We start from the raw sequence: 26027 nt of genomic DNA, 5'->3' as shown, positions 1-26027 counted from the left end.
GCGGGGAGTGCTGGTGAATTCAGCATCATCATATACCCTGACCTGCCCAATTGCTGACGCAAATGGCATTGTCAAGCCTCGCCCACGTCTTCTTTTCATACCACTCGGAAGCGAGACAAATAGGATAGTATGCTGTATATTTTCTTTACTGGGCTTCTCTGTTCTTGTATGTATTGTAGCTTACAGCAGTAAAAAAATGTATGCAAAACGCGTTAGCGTATTATAAAATCTACATTACAGCATAATGTAAAGCACTGGATAATTTGCTGACACTATATAAACAATATTAATAATGATATAGGACATCACAGGATAACCTATGGAGTCATAAAACAGAACTTAATTTTTTTTTTTTATTAACATTCCCCAAATGATATCAAAATTTGCAAACATTGTTTTTTATTTTGATACTCTTACCAGCTTCCCTACAGCACTAAGGGTAAAGTGTTTTGCAGAGTGCGGCAACGTTTTTGCAACAAAGTAAAAATATCCTGTATAAGTGTTGTCTGACAGATACTATTGTATTAAATGTTATGGGTAGGGGGGGGGGGGGTGAAAAGCTCAAACTTCTGTCTTTTCAAACTCAATTGGTACAAGTTAGCAGAAATCTGCAGCTCACAAGTATATAGGTTGGAAACAACCTTAGTTTATGCATATCCTTTTGCCAGAAGACAGCAGAAAAGTTACTCACAATAATTTGCAAAAATTTTTATGATCAGTTCCCCCGGCGGCTGTGCTCCTTTTATACACAATGTATGGACAAAAATCTCAAACAAAGTAAGTGTAAATAACTGACATAATCTATATATTTATAAAAATCCATTTTCCTCACCTAAATTCTATCTATGTAAACAGCTTCAATTAATGCATAAAAGAATACTAACTGGATGTAAACACATACGTCTGTCCTTGTCACATGTTTAATGGTTTAATCATCGAAGCTGATTTTAATTTTTAACGCAGCAATTCACGTTGTTATACAATGGGGCGGGGCTATCATGACGCAGTTCGCAGCAAATCTCGTCATCAAGGCCCATCAGGCAAGAAGATTGGCCGGGATCCTGGAGGGTAGTCTACTTTTCTGTGAGTCCAGGAGAACTCCCCATGTCATTTAATTTATTCCGGACAATAATCTTCTTGTGAACCCTAATGTGATAGTTAATGTCCTTAAATCGTACCCGTTGCCTACCCCGGTAGAAGCAGCAGTTTTATGGGCTGAACACATTTTAACGAGAACCCAACCTATTCATAGTGAGCGAGTGAAGTCGGTTTTAAATACTAGCAAATCGGCAAACACGCAGTGTGAATGAAGAATCAAAAGTATCCTACTAATCTTCATGTCAAAGCATTTCAGCTCATTTTTTAATTTCTACCCATTGTTTCCAAACACCACCTGGGAAGCTGCATGCTATTGCCTTCAATCAAACTCCACACCTTGTAGGCGGTCCTCTTGTCTCTGGAACGTTACTAGGTACCATAGTTCAATGCCTGGGGACAAATTTTTGTTGGCCTGAGGGGCTCTGCAGGAACTTCCCGAGGCTGCAAAGAGGAACTGTTTAAGGGAAGTGGCGACTTTAATTAGCAAGAATTATAAGAGGATATAACTACATTTTTTTTTTTATCTGAAGGTGGGCCTAGGTTTTAATCTAGGTCATTTAGTTAACTGAGCCTTCAAGAGCTTACTCTGGATTTTTCAAGCTGCGTTCCGCTTTTAACTTTGACCAGAATGTTTATAGACCCAAACGTTGTTGCAAAATTGAACTTAAAAGGCTTAAAGGACTTAGAAACAACATAAAACCGATGCAACTCAAAGCAGAACGCACCAGAAAAAAATAAAGTCTAGTAATAAACTAAAGTTTTTTGTTTTTTTTTTTACAGATACTTTCTAGCAAAAAGAGAGCACAGTGCTCCTTTAGTCAATGCATGCCTCTACACGGGCCGTCAAATGATATATAGTAGCAATCAGAGCAGATTTGACGAAGGCACAACACACCTAGACGTGACGAGCGCCTTATTAAAAGCTCTGTTTCTTGGAAAGTCACAGAAATTCCTAAGTCAGCAAAATATGAAATGAAAATGTCCTGGGGTATCTTACATGCTCATGTTTCTCCACGTGCTCGCGAGTGTTTCTTCAAACCTGATGAATTTTGCAGAACTTTTGCTGAGCACGTCTTTTATATAATTGTGTACGAAGGAGAGAAAAAAGGGAGCGTAGAGATGGGTCTTTTGTCCTCAGTGTGGCCCCTGGCGATGCAAAGAGTTAATATGGGCCATCAAGTTTCTCCTACTCATTGTTATTAAGTCCAAGGGGTATATTTACTAAACTTCGGGTTTGGAATAGTGGAGATGTTGCCTATAGTAACCAGTCATATTCTAGTTCTCGTTTATTTAGTACATTCTACAGAATGACAGCTGGAATCTGATTAGTTGCTATAGGCAACATCTCTACTTTTTCAAACCCGCAGTTTAGTAAATATACCTCCAAGGGTTTTATATGATTGTCCCATCTGAGCACCCATGCTTTTTAAGCCAGTATGATGTAGCCTCTAGACCTTATGTAGATACCATACTTGATCATCAGTGGGGTGAGCCGGCAATAGTCTGGAGTCCATATCGTGTTTCCCGATATCACGATTCCCATGGCCTGATAATAATTTGTCGGTACAGACAAGTTATTAGGAGACAATTTAAAAGGAAAAAATCAGATTAAAGCAAATTCTGCATCGCCCCTGAACATTACTACCCTAGGTAGGGGCCCGCTGAGCCTCTATAAAACTATTGATCACTTTTTTCATGCAATGGTAACTAGTGCTTGCACTTGTGATTGGCAGGTTTTCAGTTCACACTGCCAACCGGAGCATGCGCTGGTTCCGTGGTCCTTTTAAAGGAAAAGTGAACCACTTTAACAAGTAATTAAAATATAACTCAGTATATGAGTGTCATATAAATGCAAGAAAATTACCTTTGTACTGCTGACTCACTCTTACAACCTCATTTTTTTATTTTCCCGTTCAAAATATAACCAAGTAAGATGATTGAGAAACACGTGTTTCAGATTGTTAGGATGGTCTTTGAGCTAAATTAAATTTATATTTAAGAGAATAGAGACATGTATGCTTGGATTTGAAAGGTATAATCGAACATTTCACATCCATCAATGCTTCTACCGGGTCCCATAATGAGTGTTTAGCAGCATGGGCGAATGGTATAACAGAGTGGCAGGGTATAGTAAGAGGAAAGCCGTTGCCATGGCAATGGAGAGCTACCTCAGTCTCAGCAGACATTCACAAGAATGGGATATATATGTGTGTGTATATATATATATATATATATATATATATATATATATATATATATATATATATATATATATATATATATATGCCGTTGACCCCAGGTGAGGAAGGTTAGGCCCCCCCTTACTGTCCTCTGCCCCAGGCTACTGCAAAACACCCTTATTATAATATACCGCTGTGAGGTGGTACATTATATGCCAGACAATTCCTGGCTGGTAGGGTACACTGGGAGTTGTAGTTCTATAGGCTGCCGAGCTCTGACTTGCAGGATAAATGGGCAACATTCAGCAATTGTCTAAGCGGGCGGTTCCCAAAGTGTGTGCCGCAGCGCTGTCACTGGGGTGCCGCGGGCCAGCCATAGAAAAAAGAAAGCAAACAGAAATTTACCAATCCGCGCGGCGCTAGGACCCTGCAGCCTCCTCTCTCCCGCAGCTGTCACTGAATATCGACGTCAGTGACAGCTGCGCAAGAGAGGAGGCTGCAGGGTCCTAGCGCCGCGCGGATTGGTAAGTTTCTGTTTGCTTTTTTTTTTTCTATAGCTGGCGCGGGGCAGAGGAGGGGGACAGAGAGCAGAGGAGGAGGGCAGATGGCAGAGGAGGGGGACAGAGCAGAGGAGGAGGGCAGATGGCAGAGGAGGGGGACAGATGGCAGAGGAGGGGGACAGATGGCAGAGGAGGGGGACAGATGGCAGAGGAGGGGGGACAGAGAGCAGAGGAGGGGGGACAGAGAGCAGAGGAGGGGGGACAGAGTGCAGAGGAGTGGGGACAGAGTGCAGAGGAGGGGGGACAGAGTGCAGAGGAGGGGGGCAGATGGCAGAGGAGGGGGACAGAGGGCAGAGGAGGATGGCAGAGGAGGGGGACAGAGAGCAGAGGAGGGGGGACAGAGTGCAGAGGAGGGGGGACAGAGTGCAGAGGAGGGGGGACAGAGTGCAGAGGAGGGGGGACAGAGTGCAGAGGAGGGTGAGAGAGGGCAGAGGAGGGGGACAGCGTGAGAGAGGGCAGAGGAGGGTGACAGAGGGGGCAATGTGAGAGGGGGCAATGTGAGAGGGGGCAGTGTGCCTGGTTGCAGAGGGGGCAGTGTGCCTGGTTGCAGAGGGGGCAGTGTGCCTGGTTGCAGAGGGGGCAGTGTGCCTGGATGCAGAGGGGGCAGTGTGCCTGGATGCAGAGGGGGCAGTGTGCCTGGATGCAGAGGGGGCAGTGTGCCTGGATGCAGAGGGGGCAGAGTGTCTGGATGCAGAGGGGCATTTTTGCATACAACTAAATAAGTATTTCTGTCGTGACCTAAATACTTATTACAATTTTTTGACCCAACTACTTCTAAAACAAGACTGCTCAGTAATTATTTTGGAGGGGTGCCTTGAAAAAATTTGGAGACTCTAAGGGTGCCGCGAACTGCAAAAGTTTGGGAACCACTGGTCTAAGCAGTTGCAGAAGGTGTGCCAGGAATTGCTTGTGACTGTTTCACTTTGGAGGAAGTTTGCAGATAGAGGCGTTATGTGAACCCTGCTAATAAATGACAGTCTTGTTTAACAAGGATGTTTAACTAATTTAAAAATCATGTTAAGGAGTTAATAACTAAAAGATTTAAGGGACAATGCAGCACTGTTACTGTAGGAAATATGATAAAAGTTTTTCAATCTATGTTGTATCAGTGTATGATGTATCTGTGTATGGTGTATCTGTGTATGCTGTATCTGTGTATGGTGTATCTGTGTATGGTGTATCTGTGTATGGTGTATCTGTGTATGGTGTATCTGTGTATGGCGCATCTGTGTATGGCGCATCAATGTATGCTGTAGGGTAACCAGTAATTAATCTACCAAGTTAGAGATGGGAGGTGTCTGGTGGGATATAGCACATATTTTGGGGGTTGCGGTTTGGCACATTAGTTGGTGTATCTTTATTGTATTTGCTTTTCTTGCTTAAATATCTACATGCACTGTACAATCATGACCAGCCTATCTTACCTGTATATTATACTATATATAATTCAGCCCATCACATAACAATCAGCAGTACTCACCACTTTACAACCAGCGGTGCTCCATTGCATAACACCCAGGAGTGCCCCATCACGTAACACCCAGGAGTGCCCCATCACATAACACCCAGCACTGCCAGATTGCATAACACCCAGCACTGCCAGATCACATAAGACCCAGCAGTGCCATATCACGTAACACCCAGCGGTGCCCAATAACGTACCAGCAGTGCCCCATCGTATAACACCCAGCAGTGTCCCATCACATAACACCCAGCAGTGCCCCATCATATAACATCCAGCAGTGCCCCATCGTATAACACCCAGCAGTGTCCCATCACATAACACCCAGCAGTGCCCCATCATATAACATCCAGCAGTGCCCCATCACATAACACCCAGCAGTGTCCCATCATATAACATCCAGCAGTGCCAGATCACATAAGACCCAGCAGTGCCCCATCGTATAACATCCAGCAGTGCCCCATCACATAACACCCAGCAGTGTCCCATCATATAACATCAAGCAGTGCCAGATCACATAAGACCCAGCAGTGCCCCATCATATAACATCCAGCAGTGCCCCATCGTATAACACCCAGCAGTGTCCCATCCTATAACATCCAGCAGTGCCAGATCACATAAGACCCAGCAGTGCCCCATCGTATAACATCCAGCAGTGTCCCATCATTTAACATCCAGCAGTGCCAGATCACACAAGACCCAGCAGTGCCCCATCATATAACATCCAACAGTGCCCCATCGTATAACACCCAGCAGTTTCCCATCATATAACATCCAGCAGTGTCCCATCATATAACATCCAGCAGTGCCAGATCACATAACACCCAGCAGTGCCCCATCGTATAACACCCAGTAGTGCCAGATCACATACGACACAACACAGTGCTCCATCGTATAACACCAAGCAGTGCCAGATCACATAAGACACAGCAGTGCCAGATCACATAAGACACAGCAGTGCCAGATCACATAAGACACAGCAGTGCCAGATCACATAAGACACAGCAGTGCCAGATCACATAAGACACAGCAGTGCCACCTGACATTACACCGAACAGTTGAGAGATATATATATATATATATATATATATATATATATATATATATATATATATTTATATTTATATTTTATAGGCAGTGGGTAGGCACCTGTGTCACTGTAGTAAGGATGCTGGTTTTCTGGGGGTGGAAGCTGAGGTGGGAAGTGGTTTGGTGTACAGATCTCTTCCATCATGCTACCACGGGCTCAGTCATTCATAGAAACCCTCATGTCTTCCCCTAGCAGTCTCGTTTTCCGGAGGAGCGGTCTAGTGTTTGACGTGATTGGGAGGGGGCACATTAAGGGGCCTAGGAGTATATGCCTGGATCACGTGTCCACTGCTGAAACGTATGAGCTTCTATTATGACGATTAGCACTTGTTGAATTGCCTTTTTGTACCTTTATTTCTCTCATCATCCATCTACATCCATTTAGATAATAAGCTCTTCGAGACAGAAACCTCTGTCCTAATATCTTTTTTTCCAATTGCACTTATTCTCCCACTGTACGCCCATATAGTTTGTATTCTGTCACTCTGTAAGGTGCTGTGCACACAGTGAAATAAGCCTGTACATACTAACACATATGGCCTGCACCTCTGGGAGTAATGTTATACACAGCAATACACATGTATGGTGCTAGTTGTGACAGCCAGGGCTCTCTCCCTCTGTGAGAATCAATCGCTTAGCGTGTTGTCTCCACTTTCCAGCAGCTCTGTGCTTCGTACATCTTCCCTGTCTCTCCGTGTACATTGGTGCACTTTATCCACATTGAACACATATCCCAACAGGTCCATCTACCTGTATGTTACGGGCTCACTAACCCTTTTTTTTTTTACTCTCTTCTTATTCGACTAATGAATGTCTTATTATGCTTCTGTTTTGCAGCTGTTTCCTAAGAGAACCATTGTTTTTGTCTCTGCAGCGTAATCATCTTATCATCTCCCCAAACCCTCCTGTCTGAGTCTTATTCCTCTCTGATAATCCTCACAAACTACAACAATATGGAATAGTGTCAGAGTTTTTTTTGATGGGATTAAGGGCAAGATATGGGGGCCGATCTACTAACAAGCTGCAATTACCACAATTTTGTTTTCTCTGCTTATTGCAGCAATAACAAATCTGTTATTGCCGCAATTTGTGAAGAGAATCTCACCAAGGCCACTGAGTATCGCTTTCTCTGGCCTGGATCAGCGGGAAGGAGCTCAAAATCGATGAGGGTTACGTTCAATTGAGTACAGTCGTATGCTCTTACTCCATGGTGCATTTCAACTGCTAAATTGAATGTTTTTGGTATACTATTGTAGTATTACATTATTATACAATAATAATAAAAAATAGTGTTCTATATATTTTTCTCTATTATGATCATGTCCAGTGGTCAGGTCATGTTGGGGGTGTAGTGTCCTATGTCTGTATAGAGTGTAATATCATTGTATTATGATCATGTCCAGTGGTCAGGTCATGTTGGGGGTGTAGTGTCCTATGTCTGTATAGAGTGTAATAGAATTGTATTATGATGATGTCCAGTGGTCAGGTCATGTTGGGGGTGTAGTGTCCTATGTCTGTATAGAGTGTAATAGAATTGTATTATGATCATGTCCAGTGGTCAGGTCATGTTTGGGGTGTAGTGTCCTATGTTGTATATGGTGTAATAGAATTGTATTATGATGATGTCCAGTGGTCAGGTCATGTTTGGGGTGTAGTGTCCTATGTCTGTATAGAGTGTAATAGAATTGTATTATGATCATGTCCAGTGGTCAGGTCATGTTGGAGGTGTAGTGTCCTATGTCTGTATAGAGTGTAATAGAATTGTATTATGATCATGTCCAGTGGTCAGGTCATGTTTGGGGTGTAGTGTCCTATGTTGTATATGGTGTAATAGAATTGTATTATGATCATGTCCAGTGGTCAGGTCATGTTTGGGGTGTAGTATCCTATGTCGGTATAGAGTGTAATAGAATTGTATTATGATCATGTCCAGTGGTCAGGTCATGTTGGGGGTGTAGTGTCCTATGTCGGTATAGAGTGTAATAGAATTGTATTATGATCATGCCCAGTGGTCAGGTCATGTTGGGGGTAGTGTCCTATGTCTGTATAGAGTGTAATAGAATTGTATTATGATCATGCCCAGTGGTCAGGTCATGTTGGGGGTGTAGTGTCCTATGTCTGTATACAGTGTAATAGAATTGTATTATGATCATGTCCAGTGGTCAGGTCATGTTGGGGGTGTAGTGTCCTATGTCTGTATAGAGTGTAATAGAATTGTATTATGATCATGTCCAGTGGTCAGCTCATGTTTGGGGTGTAGTGTCCTATGTTGTATATGGTGTAATAGAATTGTATTATGATGATGTCCAGTGGTCAGGTCATGTTGGGGGTGTAGTGTCCTATGTCTGTATAGAGTGTAATAGAATTGTATTATGATCATGTCCAGTGGTCAGGTCATGTTGGGGGTGTAGTGTCCTATGTCTGTATATAGTGTAATAGAATTGTATTATGATCATGCCCAGTGGTCAGGTCATGTTGGGGGTGTAGTGTCCTATGTCTGTATAGAGTGTAATAGAATTGTATTATGATGATGTCCAGTGGTCAGGTCATGTTTGGGGTGTAGTGTCCTATGTTGTATAGGGTGTAATAGAATGTATTATGATGATGTCCAGTGGTCAGGTCATGTTGGGAGTGTAGTTTGGGGTTTCCTACACTAAGTGGGTTTCTCTCACAAAGTGTTTGGAAATACACAATTAAACATCACCGTTGGACAAACATCTGAAAGCTTCAGTAATAACCTACATCTGCTGCAGCCTATCTCTCCATTACTTCTCTAACTACACAGAACAAATAGATATTTGTTTAAACTCCATTAACTTTGTGGCTTTTACTCTTAAATCACAATGTTTAACAAATTTCTTTTACTACTCTGCTTTCATTGCATTATTTTAAGGACTATATCATCCTGCAACACAAACATTTCTCCACATTGCCCCTTCATTACTCCACTCACCCCAAGTTAACACTCATGAACTTTTGTCCTATTTGTTTTCTCTCACTGTAACACCTCCTCGTCTCACCAGAAAATGAAAGGTCACACATCTTACATTCCTCTTACCTATTTTTCTCTCTGCTTCTATTAGCATGGGATGTATCTCCTAATCCAGGTCCCCCTCACTCCTTCACTACACATATATCAGAACACTACTGAAATCCAGCAAACCACCAAAACACATCATTTGTTCCCTTCTCTTCCAAAGTCCTTTTAATGTGCCCTTTGGAATGCCCGTTTTGTTTGTAACAAACTTACCTCCATACATGACCTCTTCCTCTCAAACAACCTCAACCTTCTGGCAATAACCGAAACACGGCTTACACAATCAGACACTGCCTCACCTGCAGCCCTCTCACATGGTGGCCTCCATTTCACTCATATCCCCAGACCTGGAGGCAGACAAGGAGGGGGGGTTGGGCTACTTTTCTCCCCACAGTGCCCATTCACAGGTCTTCAAAATGTCCCCCAACACTTACGTTCACATCTTTTGAAGTACAAGCTCTTCGGATTTTGAAATCATTCTCTATGTGTGTTGCTGTGATCTATCGCATCCCTGGAGCGTACCAACATTTTCTTGGGGATTTCTCTGCATGGCTCCCTCACGTCTTATCTTCTGAGAATCTCCACCGTCACCATAGGTGATTTCAACATCCCAATTGCAAATACACGTTCCAATGCTGCTTCCAAACTATTCTCTCTAATCTCCTCCCTCGAGCTCTCCCAGTGGGTTGAATCCTCTACTCATCGGGATGACCACTGTCTTGATCTTGTATTCTCCAGACTTTGGTCAGTTTCTGATTTCCTTAATACGCTTTTCCCCCTCTCGGATCATCACTTTATCAGCCACACGCTAACTCCCAGTACTTTAACTCCTCTGTGGTCAAAATCTAACAAGCCTCCTGATACCCGCAGAAATCTTAACTCTATTAATAGTCAACAGTTTTCCTCCTCTATACAACACCTTTTTTCCCCATTCTCTACACTCTCCTCCCCTGAGTTAGTAGTACCTCATTTTCACCATACCCTAGAAACATCCCTTGATCAATTGGCTCTAGCGAATATTCATACTTCACGTTGTATTCAATGTCAGCCATGGCACACTAAAGTAACACAAAATCTTCAAAAACATTCCTGTAAAGTAGAACGTCACTGTCGTAAATCTCGTACCGCTAATGATTTTTTAACATTTACTGCTATCTACCACTCCTATTGAAATGCTCTGGACACTGAAAAGAAACATACTACCAATCTCTCATCTGTGCTCAAGCTACAAACACCTGTTTAAATTACTTCTCAACCCCGCCACCCCAAACCCTCCAACTACTAACAGTGCCCAGGATTTTGCTTCCTTCTTTAAGGGACAAGTTTGATAAGAGCAGACTAGAAATGGTATCATCTCCCTCGACTAGCAATCAGCTCAATTCCTTCCCAGCATCTTTCTAACACCCTTTCTTTATTTGAACTCAAAAATGAAGATGTAGGGGTAAATGTATGATTCTCCGGATTCTTCATCTCCGGCGTGTTCAGCCTCTTCAGTGCTTAAATTTAAAGCAGCGCTGCATTGCAAAGGGAAACTTCCCTTTACAATGCAGCGCCGCTTTAAATTTAAGCGCTGAAGAGGCTGAACACGCCGGAGATGAAGAATCCGGAGATTCATACATTTACCCCGTAGTATCTACTCTCTTCTTATCTTCCTACTCTACCTCCTGTCCACTTGATCCTATACTCTCACAGATTGGTAAATCCCTGTCTCCTGTGCTCATTCCACCTCTAATTAAAATCTGTAATCTCTCTCTCTCAACTGGTATTTTTCTGTCATTATACAAGCATGCAGTGATTACTCCTATTCTGAAAAAACAAACTTCTTACCCAAACTCTCTCTCAAATTACCATCCCATCTCTCAAGCTTCTAGAGAGAATTTGCCTACATTCGCCTCACACGCTTCCTTTCCGCAAACAATCTATTGGACCCTTTTCAGTCAGGCTTTCGCTCTCAACACTCCACAGAGACTGCGTTGACTAAGGTTGTCAATGATTTGATCACTGCTAAACACAAAGGCCAATGCTCTCTTCTCATTCTCCTGGATCTCTCTGCTGCATTCGACACTGTTGACCACTCTCTCCTCATAGAAACGCTATAATCCCTAGGTCTTGAAGGCACTGTCCTATTCTGGTTTTCCTTCTACCTTTCTAATTTCTTTCTTTCTTTTGTTATTAATTTCTCTGGATCCACCTCTTCTTCACTTCCTGTATCAATAGGAGTCCCACAAGGCTCAGTGCTAGGTCCTCTGCTGTTCTCTATCTACACCACTTCTATAGGAAAACTAATAAGCTCCTTTGGATTTCAGTATCATCTTTATGCGAATGATACCCAAATTTATCTATCCTCCCCTGATTTCTTGCCATCTCTGTTGTCCCGTGTTACTGACGGTCTTTCTGTCATTTCATCTTGGATGTCCTCTCAATCTCTCAAAAACAGAGTTAAAAATATTCCCACCCATCAACAGTAGTTAGCTATCTGACATTTCTATTTCTGTTGACAACATGCCCACCTCACAAGCTCGTTGCCTAGGTGGGAAACTTTACTCACAACTATAGTTTGTTCCCCACATTGACTGTATATCTAGATATGTATAACAGTATATATATATCTGGTGTTTTTTTACAGAATCCAATTTAAAATTCTTGTACTAACCTACAAGGCCATCAATAAAATTGCACCAACATACATCTCCTCATTTGTCTCAAGATATCTTCCAACTCGACAATTCCCTTCTGCACAATATCTGCGTCTCTCTTCCACTCTCATTACATCCTCCCATTCTCGGTAACAGGACTTTTTTCGGGCTACACTCACTTTATGGAATTCCCTCCCTCGCACCACAAGACTTTTCTCTGGTCTACAAACCTTCAAGCGTTCTCTGAAAACCCACCTCTTCAGACAAGCTTATAATATTCCTCAACCACCCTCTTAACCTCACTAGGTTACCCTATTACCACCCGTTACACAATTCACATGAAAACCCTCTCCCCCCAGACCAACATTGCTGTGTGACTGGATCACATAGCATACAACTCACTTTTTACCTTTGCAATCTGGCTGAACTAATATGCAATATGTAGATTTAACTTCATGTATCTGACTCCCATTGACCTATAGATTGGAAGCTTGTGAGCAGGGCCCTCTAACCTCTTTGTCTGTTTTACCCAGTATTGTTTATTTACTTTATTTGTCCCCAATTGTAAAGCACTACGGAATTTAAATAAGTGATTATGATAGTGTTCTATGTCTGTGTAGAGAATTGTATTAGATGTCCAGTGGTCAGGTCATGTTGGGGGTGTAGTGTCCTATGTCTGTATAGAGTGTAATAGAATTGTATTATGATGATGTCTAGTGGTCAGGTCATGTTGGGGGTGTAGTGTCCTATGTCTGTATAGAGTGTAATAAAATTGTATTATGATAATGTCCAGTGGTCAGGTCATGTTGGGGGTGCAGTGTCCTATGTCTGTATACAGTGTAATAGAATTGTATTATGATCATGTCCAGTGGTCAGGTCATGTTGGGGGTGTAGTGTCCCTATGTCTGTATACAGTGTAATAGAATTGTATTATGATCATGTCCAGTGGTCAGGTCATGTTGGGGGTGTAGTGTCCTATGTCTGTATAGAGTAATATAATAGTATGATAATGTCCAGTGGTCAGGTCATGTTGGGGGTGTAGTGTCCCTATGTCTGTATACAGTGTAATAGAATTGTATTATGATCATGTCCAGTGGTCAGGTCATGTTGGGGGTGTAGTGTCCTATGTCTGTATAGAGTAATATAATAGTATGATAATGTCCAGTGGTCAGGTCATGTTGGAGGTATAGTGTCCTATGTCCGTATAGAGTGTAATAGAACATGTCATAGATCTATATATTACCATAGTATTTATTTGTCTCACACTCTTTCATATCTGTCCGCGAGGCCCAGTCTGACCCTATGTACATCTGACACTGGTCACAGGAAGCTAGTAACATGTGGTAACACGCTGTCTAAAGAGGCGCTTGTGTTATTCTTCTGACATGTAATGAATATGGTGGATATATGACATTGGCTTCTAATGACATTTTACCTTATTTCTGAATACGATGTCACAGTACAATTCCTTGATTTGAAAAGAATACTGCAGGATACTGATTTAAGCTCCGCTCCCGCCTCAGTTTGTCATAAAAATCACATAAACACCGGTCAGACTAATGCGGGCCCTTCAGTACCTACTGGGCCCTCGGCAGAAGCCTAGGTTGCCTAGTAGATAACGCTTGTTCATATAGGACTAGGCGGAATTTGATCTCTTCCTGTCTCTAGAATAGCAGTATTAATTATGCGTTATTATGTAAATACAGAGAAATATAGTGAAAATATTCCCGATATATATATATATATACATTCCAGATCGTACAAGCACAAGAGACGGGGGCGTGACCATGTCACACAGAGGCGTGACCATGTCCCACAGAGGCGTGACCACACCACAGAAGGCGTGGTCGCATCACATTGGAGCGCGCCATCAGCCCACGGGGTTGTTCCTAGCTCTTTTAAAGACCTGGGCCACCCTCAAGCCCCTTCCCCTCCCCTATAAAGACTTTGTCAATGCCATGTGCACCCCATAGTAAGGAGACAGTTCTCCTGGAATTGGGAGAAAAATCCTGATTGGCCGGATGGCAGGACAGTCCTCTCAAATCGTGAGGTTTACTAGGTTTTACCTTGTGATGACAAAAATGTCAATATATAAAAAAAATGTTATGGTGCTATGCTAGAATATTGTTTTTTAAAATTCCCCTTACCTCATTTTCTAATTACTTTTTATTAAATTCTCTGCGGGAAAATAAATGTATGCTACAGTTATCTCTAACTTGTGAGATGAACATTTTAATCGACATGTATGAAATTAGTTTGAACAGATCGTTGTCTGTGCTCTCACATTCATCTCCCCCTTTCCTGGTCGCCTCCTGTAGGTCTTGGCAGACCCCTATAACCGCTGTTTTATTTTTGGGTCTCTCTGCGGCACTCTTTAAAAGCTAACCTGTAGTGTTGCCTAGAAAATGATACATTTAAATATCTTTCAATAATAAAACGTTTTGCAAATCTTCTTTTGTTCCATTGAATGGTGACAGAGGTGCTATTTGTGTCTATAGATAGATATCGCTGTACGGGCAGGTATAAGGGACGTTTGATCTGCTAGTGGCTGCGGTGTGGGCGTGGAAGGGTTAATATACAATGCTGATTCCTGGGTATGTCTTACAAGGTTATTTGACATCCTAAAATATGTGAGCAAAGCAAACAAACCACAGTAGTAAAAACACACAGTGTGCCTCCTATCCGCAGATCCCCGCTCTGCAGTGCTTACATTGAAAGCCCCAAACTGCACACTTTACATTAAACGAAGTGCACGCTTCATGTATTAGGTTTCAGAAAGCAGAGTTTGTTGTTCAATTACCCAGTGCTAAAATTGGGGATTAGGTGGGCAGACCACCTTCACAGCTGGGAGCTATGGTTGTTTAACCCCTCCGTGACCTGCAGGTTTTCCGTCCCGTTGCATCCATTTAGCTAGAAAGAAATGTATTTGTGTTTAGTTTACTTGGCTTGCTTGAGAGACACGGGGCAAAAGTATCTTATTATTATTGAATTTAGGGGGACATACGCTTGTCAAGATTCAGCTGTACGTACATTTCAAACAGTTAGTGTAAGCCAGTTATTTTCCTATATTGTGATCAGCTATCTCTACCACGTTAATGGTACCAAATAGTATAGTTTATTTTAAACTTGAAGGTGGTAACCAGCAATTGCTCTTGTGGTGGGTGGGGATTAATGAAGGACAGGTATAAGTAATCGGCAGCATCCGTCCGTCCCACATACGCTCCCACCAAAAAAGTGCACGTGAGTATGGCAGTGATGGGCGACAAGCGGCCCTTTGAACCTTTCCCTGCGGCCCTCAGCTTCTTCCTGCTTTGTTGTCAGAGGTGTTTGTTATATATGGTTCCATTCCCATACCTGTTCAATGCATTTACTAACATTAAAACGCTAGTTTTAGTGCCAATGAGCAAGTGGCCTAAGGATGACAGACCTTTACGAACCTGTAGCCAATCAGGGCATTAGGATAGCCAAGGGGCGATGTTTCCGTAAGTGAAAGCAGATCTTTTTAAAATGTAATATTGCTCATTAAGAGACTGGACACCAGAGCGTACTGTTTTTTTTTTTTTTTGTCATTAGTCTGTTTTGTTGTATTTTCCTTTTTCTCTTATTGTCATTTTTTTGCGCTTTTTGTAGTTTGATTTGTATCCTAACGTTCAAATACCTAAAAACAGCAGCTCCCCTCCCCAAACTATACCAAAGAGCAATGTTTGGCACATTGCAGTTCTCTGTGCTTCACTTATACCTAATGAGAACAGAGTGTTCCTGTGACCGGGGTGATATAGGTGCTTTTCATGAGCGTACCCTGACAAAAAGCCACAAAGTCATTTTTTTTTGTGTGTGTGTAAAATTGACAAATATATTCAGCGTTAATCACCCAGCAGCATGCACAACATTAACCTAATTGCTAAATAAACCAGCTAATCTCTTTTTAGATACATTTTCTGTGAAGTGTTGTATATTTAGAGACTGTCAATACCATTTTCCTTTGTGTTTGACTGATGATGGTGCCACAAAAGGCCAACGCAAACGGACATGATAATGAGATCTGCTCACACACTGTTTTATAAAGGTGACATTCTCTGTAGGGATAAGGAAAGCGGGGCACCCAAAAAAGAGCAAGATGGGCCCCAAACTTTCAGCCTAGGATGTTTTTCAAACTAAAAGCCTATGATTGACTACAATCATTTGTATGTATGATGTGATCTTCGTGTGACGCGTTTTGCATCATTACATCACGGGGCAGGGGCCAAAATGACGCGATTTGCAGAGCCCTGCCCCCTGCACGCCCACCTTCCCCGACAGGCTCCCAGATCATACTTGCCATAAGTTGGCAAGTATGACCCAGTCCTCTGCAGATTATACTCCCTGTGCATCTCTAGTTGGCGGAGGTTTTGTCCGAGTGTTGGCGATCTCCTTGAAGTGCGCTGGTCGAACCATCAAGGCTCAGCAATGCAAAATCAAGGCATTTTGCGTTTGGCATGCGGTGCTCCCGTGTGTAGGTAATGGGTATACTTTAGATACTTATACCTTGTGCTTTATTTTTTGTTTTTATTTTATTATTTTTTCAACAAGTCTTTAGTGTGTGCAATGCTATAATCATGTGTTAGCTCACCTCTGCAAGATAGTGTAACATCATCATCATCATCAGCAGCTATTTATATAGCGCCACTAATTTTGTAGCACTGTACAGAGAACTCACTCACATTCTTTGTTAATTCCATTATTATGGTAGCACGACATGATAAAATAACTTTACAACAATGTGTATATTTCTTTTTATTAAGATTTGTATTGTTAGTTGACAAAAAGAGGTCCTGTTCAGTTTCTACATCTGGAGGTGGATATGAGTGAAGTTGTAGCAGCATTTTGTGTGAAATCAATTTCAGCAGTGGACCAGGCCGTTTCAGAGAGGCTTAGACGTTTAACAGTATATTGACCCGGCTTCACTTTGCCATTCCACATGTATGGTCTTGTCATAGTTGCCAAACTTTGAGGATTGGTCTCCGGGAGTCTGGTGTGGAGGCGGTCGTGAGGGGACGTGGCTCCGCAAATCAGGCCAAAATGATGCAATTCCTGGAGAATCACATCATGGAGACTTGAAATCTGTCCATTTCACTAGGAAGTGGGCAGATGTGGGAGAACTGTCAGGCATCCCGAGATTTCGGGAGTCTCCCGGACATTTCGGGAGAGTTCGCAAGTATGAGTGTTGTATAAGATTAAAATGGGCAGCGTGATCTCCCCCATGAAAAAAAAAATAGATTTGTGGGTTTGAGCTCCTAGCTTCAAATTTGGGGTGGTTTCTGGAGGGGGAGGGGCAGACGGTGGCTGTGTCAAAGTTTTCTACAAATCTTTCACAAAATATAAGGCTATAAGTTATTATTCACAAAATACCTTCTTCTTTTTTTCATTACAATTAGTGGGAACAGACATATTGCTTGCTCATTAAAATATCAGTAGTAGACCAATTTTAAAGCGCTACGGAATTTGCTGGTGCTATATAAATAAATGTTGATGATGAATGGAACAGTGCCCCTAGTGGCCAAATTTCTAGAGAACTTGTAAAACACTTGCTAGACTCGACCAATCGATGACCTATGATGTTCTTAAAATGCATCATTCTTTAGTACATTTAGCAGTGGCGGATCCAGGGTGGGGCGATCGCCCCCCCTAGCAGACACTTGCTGCCGACGGCTGCACACTATGTGCAGGTCCGTCCAGCCGTGACCGGCAGGGACAGTGTGCTGCCCGGCTGCTCTGACTGTGTTTAAAACACAATCAGAGCAGCCGGGCAGCACACTGTCCCTGCCGGTCACTGCTGGACGTGACCTGCACATAGTGTGCAGCCGTCGGCAGCCTAAGATGTTAGAAAGGGGCGGGGCCTAAATCGCCCCGGGTACAGTATTTCTCTAGATCCGTCCCTGACATTTAGGGACACATAAAATTCATGCAGCAAGTCCCGTTACTGTCACATTTATTAGAACTGCCCCAGGGATGTAATGGCACTGACCGCTCCTGCCCTGAGGCACAGGCAGATGAGAATCCCCTGGCAGGCCGACATCTACAAATGCGCTATGTGTCTGGGCGCCAGGCTGCACACACGGGCATAACAATAGCCATAGCGGCCCACTGGATTCAGATCATAATATGAATGGTACGGGGGCGCTTTGCCCACCCTTGATAAATAGCCTGGGCACCTGTGCACTTTCATCAGTTATTCACATGACAAATGACTTGTCAAGAAGTTACGCTGCCGTATAAGCGCAGGTTGCGTAAGCGAAAAATAACTGCGCAAACCCAGCATATGCCATTAGCCTATTCACTTGTTGAGTTGAAGAGGACCTCTTTATCATGTTGCTATGGTGCCCATTTGTTCCTAATTGCAATGCAACATGTGAACATTAATCTGTGTCTGGATTGACCTTGTAACTAGTGATAAGCCGCATTGCGGTGCAATTTTGCGCCATCCAAGTGAAACGTGTGATGTTTTGCGGCGGAATGTGTTTTAATATCTTTGCGGAACAGTTTATAAAACTAAACTCCTCTCTCCTGGTGACCCCCAGAGATTGGGCATAGGGGCAACTTCCAAATACCTGTAAACTAATAAATTAAATGAAAGTGGGGGAAAGAAAAGAGAGAACAAACTCCTGAAATAATGACCTGAGGTTTCTGTACAGTTTTCGTGTGTGCGTCACTTTAAGCCATTAATGGTTTCAGGAGCCAGATGAAAGAATATCCTGGCAGAGTATTACTGCGCTTATCTGCAGCCACCCGACTGCTGCTGGAGGCCAGCGCACCTGTGAAAACACAGCACACGGGGCTAATGTGAATTGGCTTTCACGGGCCGTCCTGGCGCTCAGTCTCTGCTGCTGCTGGTACAGTGACAGGCCGTGCCCTAGTTTCCCTTCTTCCTGTATGAGACAGGCGGACTCCAGCCAATTACTGCTGCAAGCACGTTTAACTCCTCGCCTCCCGTGCTCACTACCGCCCGGCTACATCACCGCCGAGAAACAAAGGACAGAAAGCCACAACTTGCCCATTTCTGGGTCTGCGCGGAGCTGGAGCCTCAGATCGGCCAGGCGGGGGTTAAAGGCTGGCCGCCTGATTATCTCATCCCTGCAGTCAGACACTCATCTACTGCTGTTTGGGATGAAGTCATTTTGCTAAATTGTTTTGAGTGTGAACCAGGTCAGCCTCTGTGTAACATGGATATAGGGGTTGCCAGGCCAGACATTGAAAACCGTAGGCAAGTAATAAGTATGTGGTTAGGTAAAAGGCTATCGCTGGGGGGGTAGAGGTGCCCGAACCCCTTCTCTAGAACATATGATTTTACAATATGAAGAGGAAGTATTTCTAGCACACACAACCCTGATCTCTGACTCCTTTCTACGGGGTAGTGGGACTGATCGGCTGTGCCAGACCAATAGGTATTTGTATAGTATGATATATGTACTGTATGCACAGGGAATATTTTGGTGAAAGGCAAAGTTGGTCACCTCCAGAGCTTACAGTGGTTTTGCCATCTACACCCAGACACATATGATTTACACGGTCTGCATGCATGCCTGTAATGTCTCCTGTACAGGCATATGGCATGTATATGATGTATGTGCAGTGTAGCTATGCAGCATGTGTAATTCATATGTGACTGGATGTGTACGACAGAGGCACCAGCTATGTGGGTGCTTGAGCACCCCTAATATTTGCTGCCAGTAACCATGTCTATGCATGGCATTTTTCAGTCATGGGGGGGGGGCGTAAGCACCTCCAATCATCTGAAAGATGTGTCTCCTATGGTGCATGGCGGTCTTGCATCGTATTTAGATGCATGCTGCTTATTTGCAAGGTTTAAGCTGCATAGCTCTTTCTAGTGAACGCCTCATGAGCGTTTTGTCATATGTCAGCCAGCATTTATTGAAGCGTTCACTAGCGATTCAGAGTGCAGGGTTTTGATTTGTTTTTAAGCGGTTTTCCATCCGGCTTCTTAAAGCGAATCTGAAACGTTTTCCCTCAGCATTCAGTAGACCCCCTCCCTCCAATCAGCTAGTCAGGAAACGGCATCACTGCAGCAAAGAAATAAAACATTTGAACATCTTCAGTAAGCGAGGAGGTGATCAGCACAACTGATCTGTGGTACATAAAATGTGTGTCAGCATTTTTGAAAATTGCCACCAAAAGCAGCTGTGTGAACGAGTTGTTATGGATGCTCAGTTGCTGCTGTAGGCAGAAGATATAGCAATCTTATAGGCAATCAGCCATATATGCACTAGGCCATGCAGCTAGCAATCTTATAGACGATAAGCTATATATGCACTCAACCATGCAGATAGCAATCTTATAGACGATCAGCCATATATACACTCGGCCACGCAGCTAGCAATCTTATAGACGATAAGCCATATATGCACTAGGCCATGCAGCTCGCAATCTTATAGACGATAAGCTATATATGCACTCAACCATGCAGCTAGCAATCTTATAGACGATAAGCCATATATGCACTAGGCCATGCAGCTCGCACTCTTATAGAGGATAAGCCTTATGTGCACTCAGGCACGCAGCTAGCAATCTTATAGACGATAAGCCATATATGCACTAGGCCATGCAGCTCGCAATCTTATAGACGATAAGCCATATATGCACTAGGCCATGCAGCTCGCACTCTTATAGACGATAAGCTATATATGCACTCAACCATGCAGATAGCAATCTTATAGACGATCAGCCATATATACACTCGGCCACGCAGCTAGCAATCTTATAGACGATCAGCCATATATGCACTCGGCCACTCAATCGCTCAGATGTCACTAGTAGTCATGTTTTTTTGTACTTCTGCTATTTTGCAGCATCAACTGTAATGATGACTAATAATTTGGATTGAGGACAATGTAGACAGCAGCAAAGCCACTGAAACCAACATAACCGCAGCCTGTACTTTCCCAACTAGCGATGGAATAAGATGGAAAGTGTAACAGCATTACCCGTTGTCCCGCTGTGACATTAGATGTTATGTTTTACAACATGTGAGCTCATTTCTTGTAACTGTGCAGCATGTGTTGGTCTGTGTGTCCACGTTTACATGGCTGAATCCCACAGATATAGAACTGAGTTGAGCGATTGAGTGGAGTTGGACGATGGAGGAAAAAAGACCCCTTCAAAACTTCACCGTGGAGTTACCCATTGATCATGACTCTGTAAGGGCTCGTACACACTGAGAAACAACAGCGGTTCAAAGTGTAGATAAAACATTGTCTTTTGTCCTTGCCGGTGTAGTTGGAGGGGCCACCAACCAGGGGTGACCACACCCCTTTCTGCTGTTATGGAAGGGGCCCCAAGAAGTTGATGTGCCAGGGCCATAAAATTCCTCTTGGCAACCCTGACAAAGATTACACTTCACTTTGCTCGGCTGACGTGAACAACAGGATACCATGGCACTCTGCTCTTAAAAATGGCCCCGTTTTTAAGAAATGGCCAAGTGTCCAATCAAACTCCCTTCTTCCCCTCTTGTTTTAATCTCTAGGGTCTATCATTTACTGATTATTGAAGGGGAGTATATAAAATGCGGTGGGAGGGGGAATTCCATAGAAATGGCATGCTGGGGATTGTAGTGCGCCAAGGTCCGCCAATAGGCTAACGCTTCAGCTCAACAGCAATAATGACCTTGGAACGTCAATTTAAGGTGTCATACCTCCCAAATGTCCCGGTTTAGGAGGACAGCCCTGCCGTTCCGATTATCAGGACTTTGTCCCGATTCGAGGACAGTTAGGAGGTATGTCCCACTGGCGAATGCCCCTTCAATGGCGCCCATACCAGTGTCAGGTGCTCACGGCATTGCATGGGCATTTTTAGGGATAGAGGGAGGCCCAGCACAGGGAGGTATGCTTTAGAGCAGTTCTGTTTTAATTTGCTATATGCAAATACATATGTTACAAAAAAAAAGGCTATTTAATGCCTTTAATAACACTTTATTTGAGAATATGAGGGGTAAGATGATATCAGTGTCTTGTGTGTAAATGGTATGTACTGAAACCGAACTGATAGACTCACACAATGCCCCATTGAGTGGACTGGGAGCGACCAGCTATAAGGACACATTGAAAAGATCACGGTGCAGGGTTTACCCGAGGACAAGCGTTAGTCTTGTGCTTAGAGGTTATGTTCTGTGTATGATTAACAGGGTCCCGGGTACGATAGAACCAGCTGATCTGTTCAACTGACAAGACCACGATGCTGGAGCTTGCGGAGGATCTGTGCATCAACAACAAAGACTATTTATTCTCCTCTTCATTGCAGTGGAAGGTTTTAAGGTTTTTTTTTTTTCTCTGTGACTCCCTTCTGAGGACAGCAGGCGAGTTGGGGGAGGGATTATACCAACGCTCATTAACATAATAAAGCCATTAGCAAATGTTTACTTTGTATTGCGTCAGTGAGTCAGTGAATGTGAAATATTCTGCAAGTGCAGAGCTCAGATGAATATTTCATTATTTACTCATAGAGGGAAGGACCATTCTGTGGCAGGGCTGGAGGAAGGTTTTCTTTTACTAACAATGTTAGTTTTAGTTTTTAATTACTGACTCCCTTTTTAACACGTTAGGAATCAGATTTGACTACAAGTAATAGCAGCAACAGGGGAAGGAGATCATGGATATAGGGGAACGTGCAGGATCTTGACGGAAAGGATTACAGCGTTGCCCTTTCAGCAAAATGATCATATTCTATATTTATACATACAAATAATTCTATATACAGTGTATAGCAAATACGTTATACTTGTCCCGCCATGCATTGCCAGGGAAACTGCTTGTGCATTTGTAGCAATGTCCTCAGACAGTATCTCTGATCTGTTGAAGACCCCACAAAATCCAGTTGTTGTCAGGACAATCCAGACTTTCACTGGTAAAAGGAATTAGAATTTATCAGTATGGGAGTATATAGACATTATCATCATCATCATTTATTTATATAGCGCCACTAATTCCGCAGCGCTGTACAGAGAACTCATTCACATCATGGTTAAAGAAGGTCTGTGACGGAGAGGATCAGGGATGTAGGTGGACTGACTGGGGGCGTAGCTTGTTAGATTGGGGTATGACTGCTTGGATCAGGGATATAGCTGAGAGGATTGGGGGTTTGGCTTTTTAGATTGGGGTATGACTGAGGATTAGGGATGTAACTGTTAGAATGGGGTGTGTCTTGTTAGATTGGGGTATCAGGGGCAAACGCAGGATTTGTAGAGGGGGGTTTCCACACCACGCCACCAGTGGGCGTGACCAGCATGTATGGGGGCATGGCTATAATATTAGACAGTGCTTGGCTGCTCTCCAACTCTTCCTTTCCCTATAAAACACATGGGTAATTCTGTGTGTACTACTGTTAGGTGCACGCAGTTCTCCCTTTTTAAGCAGAGCCGTGTGATGCGGGGGCAGGGTCCAGCCACCTCAATTATACAGTGCCCCAGGCTGGGAGGGGGTTTCCAGGCTCTAGGAAACCCCCCTTGGTTTACCTATGGGTATGGCTATGTGGACCAGGGATATGGCTAGAGGACTGGGGGCGTGGCTTGCTAGATTGGAGTATGGCTGAGTGGATCAGCGATATAGCTGAGAAGACTGGGGATGTAGCTTGTTAGATTGGGTCTGTGGCTGAGTGGATCAGGGATATAGGTGGTCTGACGGGGTGTGGTTAATTTAATGGAGTTTAAAGCAGTATGTATTATGGGGTGGGGTGACTTTAAGGTAAGTTGCCTCCCTCTTCTGTTAAGTTCCTGTGGAGATTTTAATTAATGAGTTCACAACCCTACACATTGTTGTTCTACAGCTGTTTGTTCCAGCCGACCACACTGTAAAAACCGCTTTGTTACTTAGCTGCCTTAACACCGAATGACCAGCCACGTGATAATGTGGCTTTGACTTCTATATATGTAGCCAAATTAGCCAAATCAATTGTGTGGGCTGCATTACTGCCCAAAGGTAGTAATCTCTGCTGAGTGACTCCGCTAACGGAATCCAGTTGTAACGAGTAACGTTATAAAATGGCTTTATTTATGCATTGATTAAACGGGTCCAGAAAGTGTTGCTGATGCGACAATTAATGTTGTGTGTTATGTGTTTTACTGAATTATCGCGCTGATGGCTGTGTACACTATGTTATATTCTTGTTAACAGGGGCCAGAAATGGACGTACAAGTCTCTCTGCATATAAACAAATGTAGTAACAGCAGTATCTATCTCAATACAATTTGAAAATATATTTGGAGCCAAGCAATGTTAATCTCTTCACCAAGTCCCTCTTCCATTCATACCAATTCATAATATATAATATACGAAGCTATTTGTATTTCTACTCCCATATGTGAACCACACATAGTGATTTACGAGTGTGCATTGTGGAATAGTAAGAGATGTGTACATTCTCTTAGAACTCTACAGAGTTCTGGAACTCTGAGTTGGCATAGCAACGGCTGCACCTATGAGCATGCCTAGGTTACCTCTACAAATGACTCATTACCTCTAATCTACATGTGAATAATACCTTGTTCCTCTCCTTCCTCCAGATTCCATTGATGAAGAGAAGTTGGACATAAAAGAACCACAGCAGAATGTACAGGTATTTACAGTACCATTGTGTTACTGCCCATAACATGACACACACATGATTGGCGCACACTGTCATCTGACATATTTTTGTATGATCTGAACATGAGCAGAGCAGATGTGAATGGAACCACATTACAATGCAGGGGGGGGGGGTGTTTAGGGAAGAGGATGGAGGTCATGGATGGCCTGCTGCTTTTGAAGCGATAAGCACACCCCCCGCGGGCCATGCTACGCCAATAATGTCATTAAAATGCGCTGGTGGCACAGCGCTGTCCCCGATTCCCACACATAGATTGTTGGGAGGTCTGCTACTTGGACACTTGCAGGTTTACAAAGGTTCCGACCTCCATACTGAATTCACTGTGTTAGAAAAACAATGTATATAAAAGTGTCATCTACATACAGTAGATACAGCCTTTGTTGTGGTAGGACATTCTGATAAAGGGGTGTGGCCTGTTCAGAATGTGTTTGTGGATAGGCAGATCTGAGCTTGGCGTGGGCAAATCTGGGCTTGGATTGGGCGGATCATGGGAGGAGTTTCTTGTGTCCTGATTTTGACTGTTAAAATGTCAGGAGGCTTGATAGACAGTGACACAGAGATCTCCAATGATATCGCTGGTCTCTAATGAATTGTTTGGCTGCTGTGTCCTATAGATTGGCTTGCAAAATCTGCAGACATGTACGTCTTCCAGTTTCCATATCTCCTTGCTGGAGCACAGATGTAATCACTACTGACTGACACAGACTAACAGATCCCCGCGTGGTATATTTATGTCACTTGTCAACTGGAAAACCTGCCCTGTTAGCGCTCTCTGAGCACTGAATTTAGGAAACACCGCTGCTGTAGGGCCTGAAACAAGGACAGAGCTCCATGCCTCTCTCAAATAGGCCCTTTTTTATTTTATTCATGAATCGTAGACTTCTTTTGACTATCCATCACCCTCTGTACCTCTAGGCTGGCTTAATAACCCTGTCTTCTTGAGCTCAGGCCTACATTACGTTGGACATTACCATCACTCTCACTCTCCGGCCCGTAAATAACTTGATCTGCATTACCAAGTTATCCGTGTATTATTTTGTTAAATCAGTAGAGTTCTGGGGGTATATTTACCAAACTGCGGGTTTGAAAAAGTGGAGATGTTGCCTATAGCAACCAATCAGACTCTTAACTGTCATGTACTGAATAAATGACAGCTAGAATCTGATTGGTTGCTCCACTTTTTCAAACCCGCAGTTTAGTAAATATACCCCCTGGTTTTTGCATTCTTTTCTATTTCATGCCTTATGTGATATGTTACGGAACGTTGCTGTCTGTGTATTGTATACTTCTGTAAGTGTCTTGTTGCGCTGCGGACCTGTTGTGGCGCTTATAAAT

The 26027-nt window shown here is 43.2% G+C and overlaps 1 long non-coding RNA gene across 3 annotated transcripts in view; it reads left to right on the top strand.

The window, feature by feature from the left end:
* The window catches only part of LOC142153067 (uncharacterized), a 70081-nt gene that overhangs the window by 8133 nt on the left and 35921 nt on the right, over positions 1-26027 (top strand). For all 3 annotated transcript variants that reach the window (XR_012691439.1, XR_012691438.1, XR_012691440.1), the window contains exon 3: positions 24610-24662. This is a non-coding gene — a long non-coding RNA (uncharacterized LOC142153067). The remainder of the gene's footprint in view (positions 1-24609; positions 24663-26027) is intronic.

Source organism: Mixophyes fleayi, chromosome 4 (assembly GCF_038048845.1).
Source record: "Mixophyes fleayi isolate aMixFle1 chromosome 4, aMixFle1.hap1, whole genome shotgun sequence".
NCBI lineage: Eukaryota > Metazoa > Chordata > Amphibia > Anura > Limnodynastidae > Mixophyes > Mixophyes fleayi.
The sequence above is the reverse complement of the archived record's forward strand: the minus strand, read 5'-3'. Positions and strand labels throughout refer to the sequence as shown.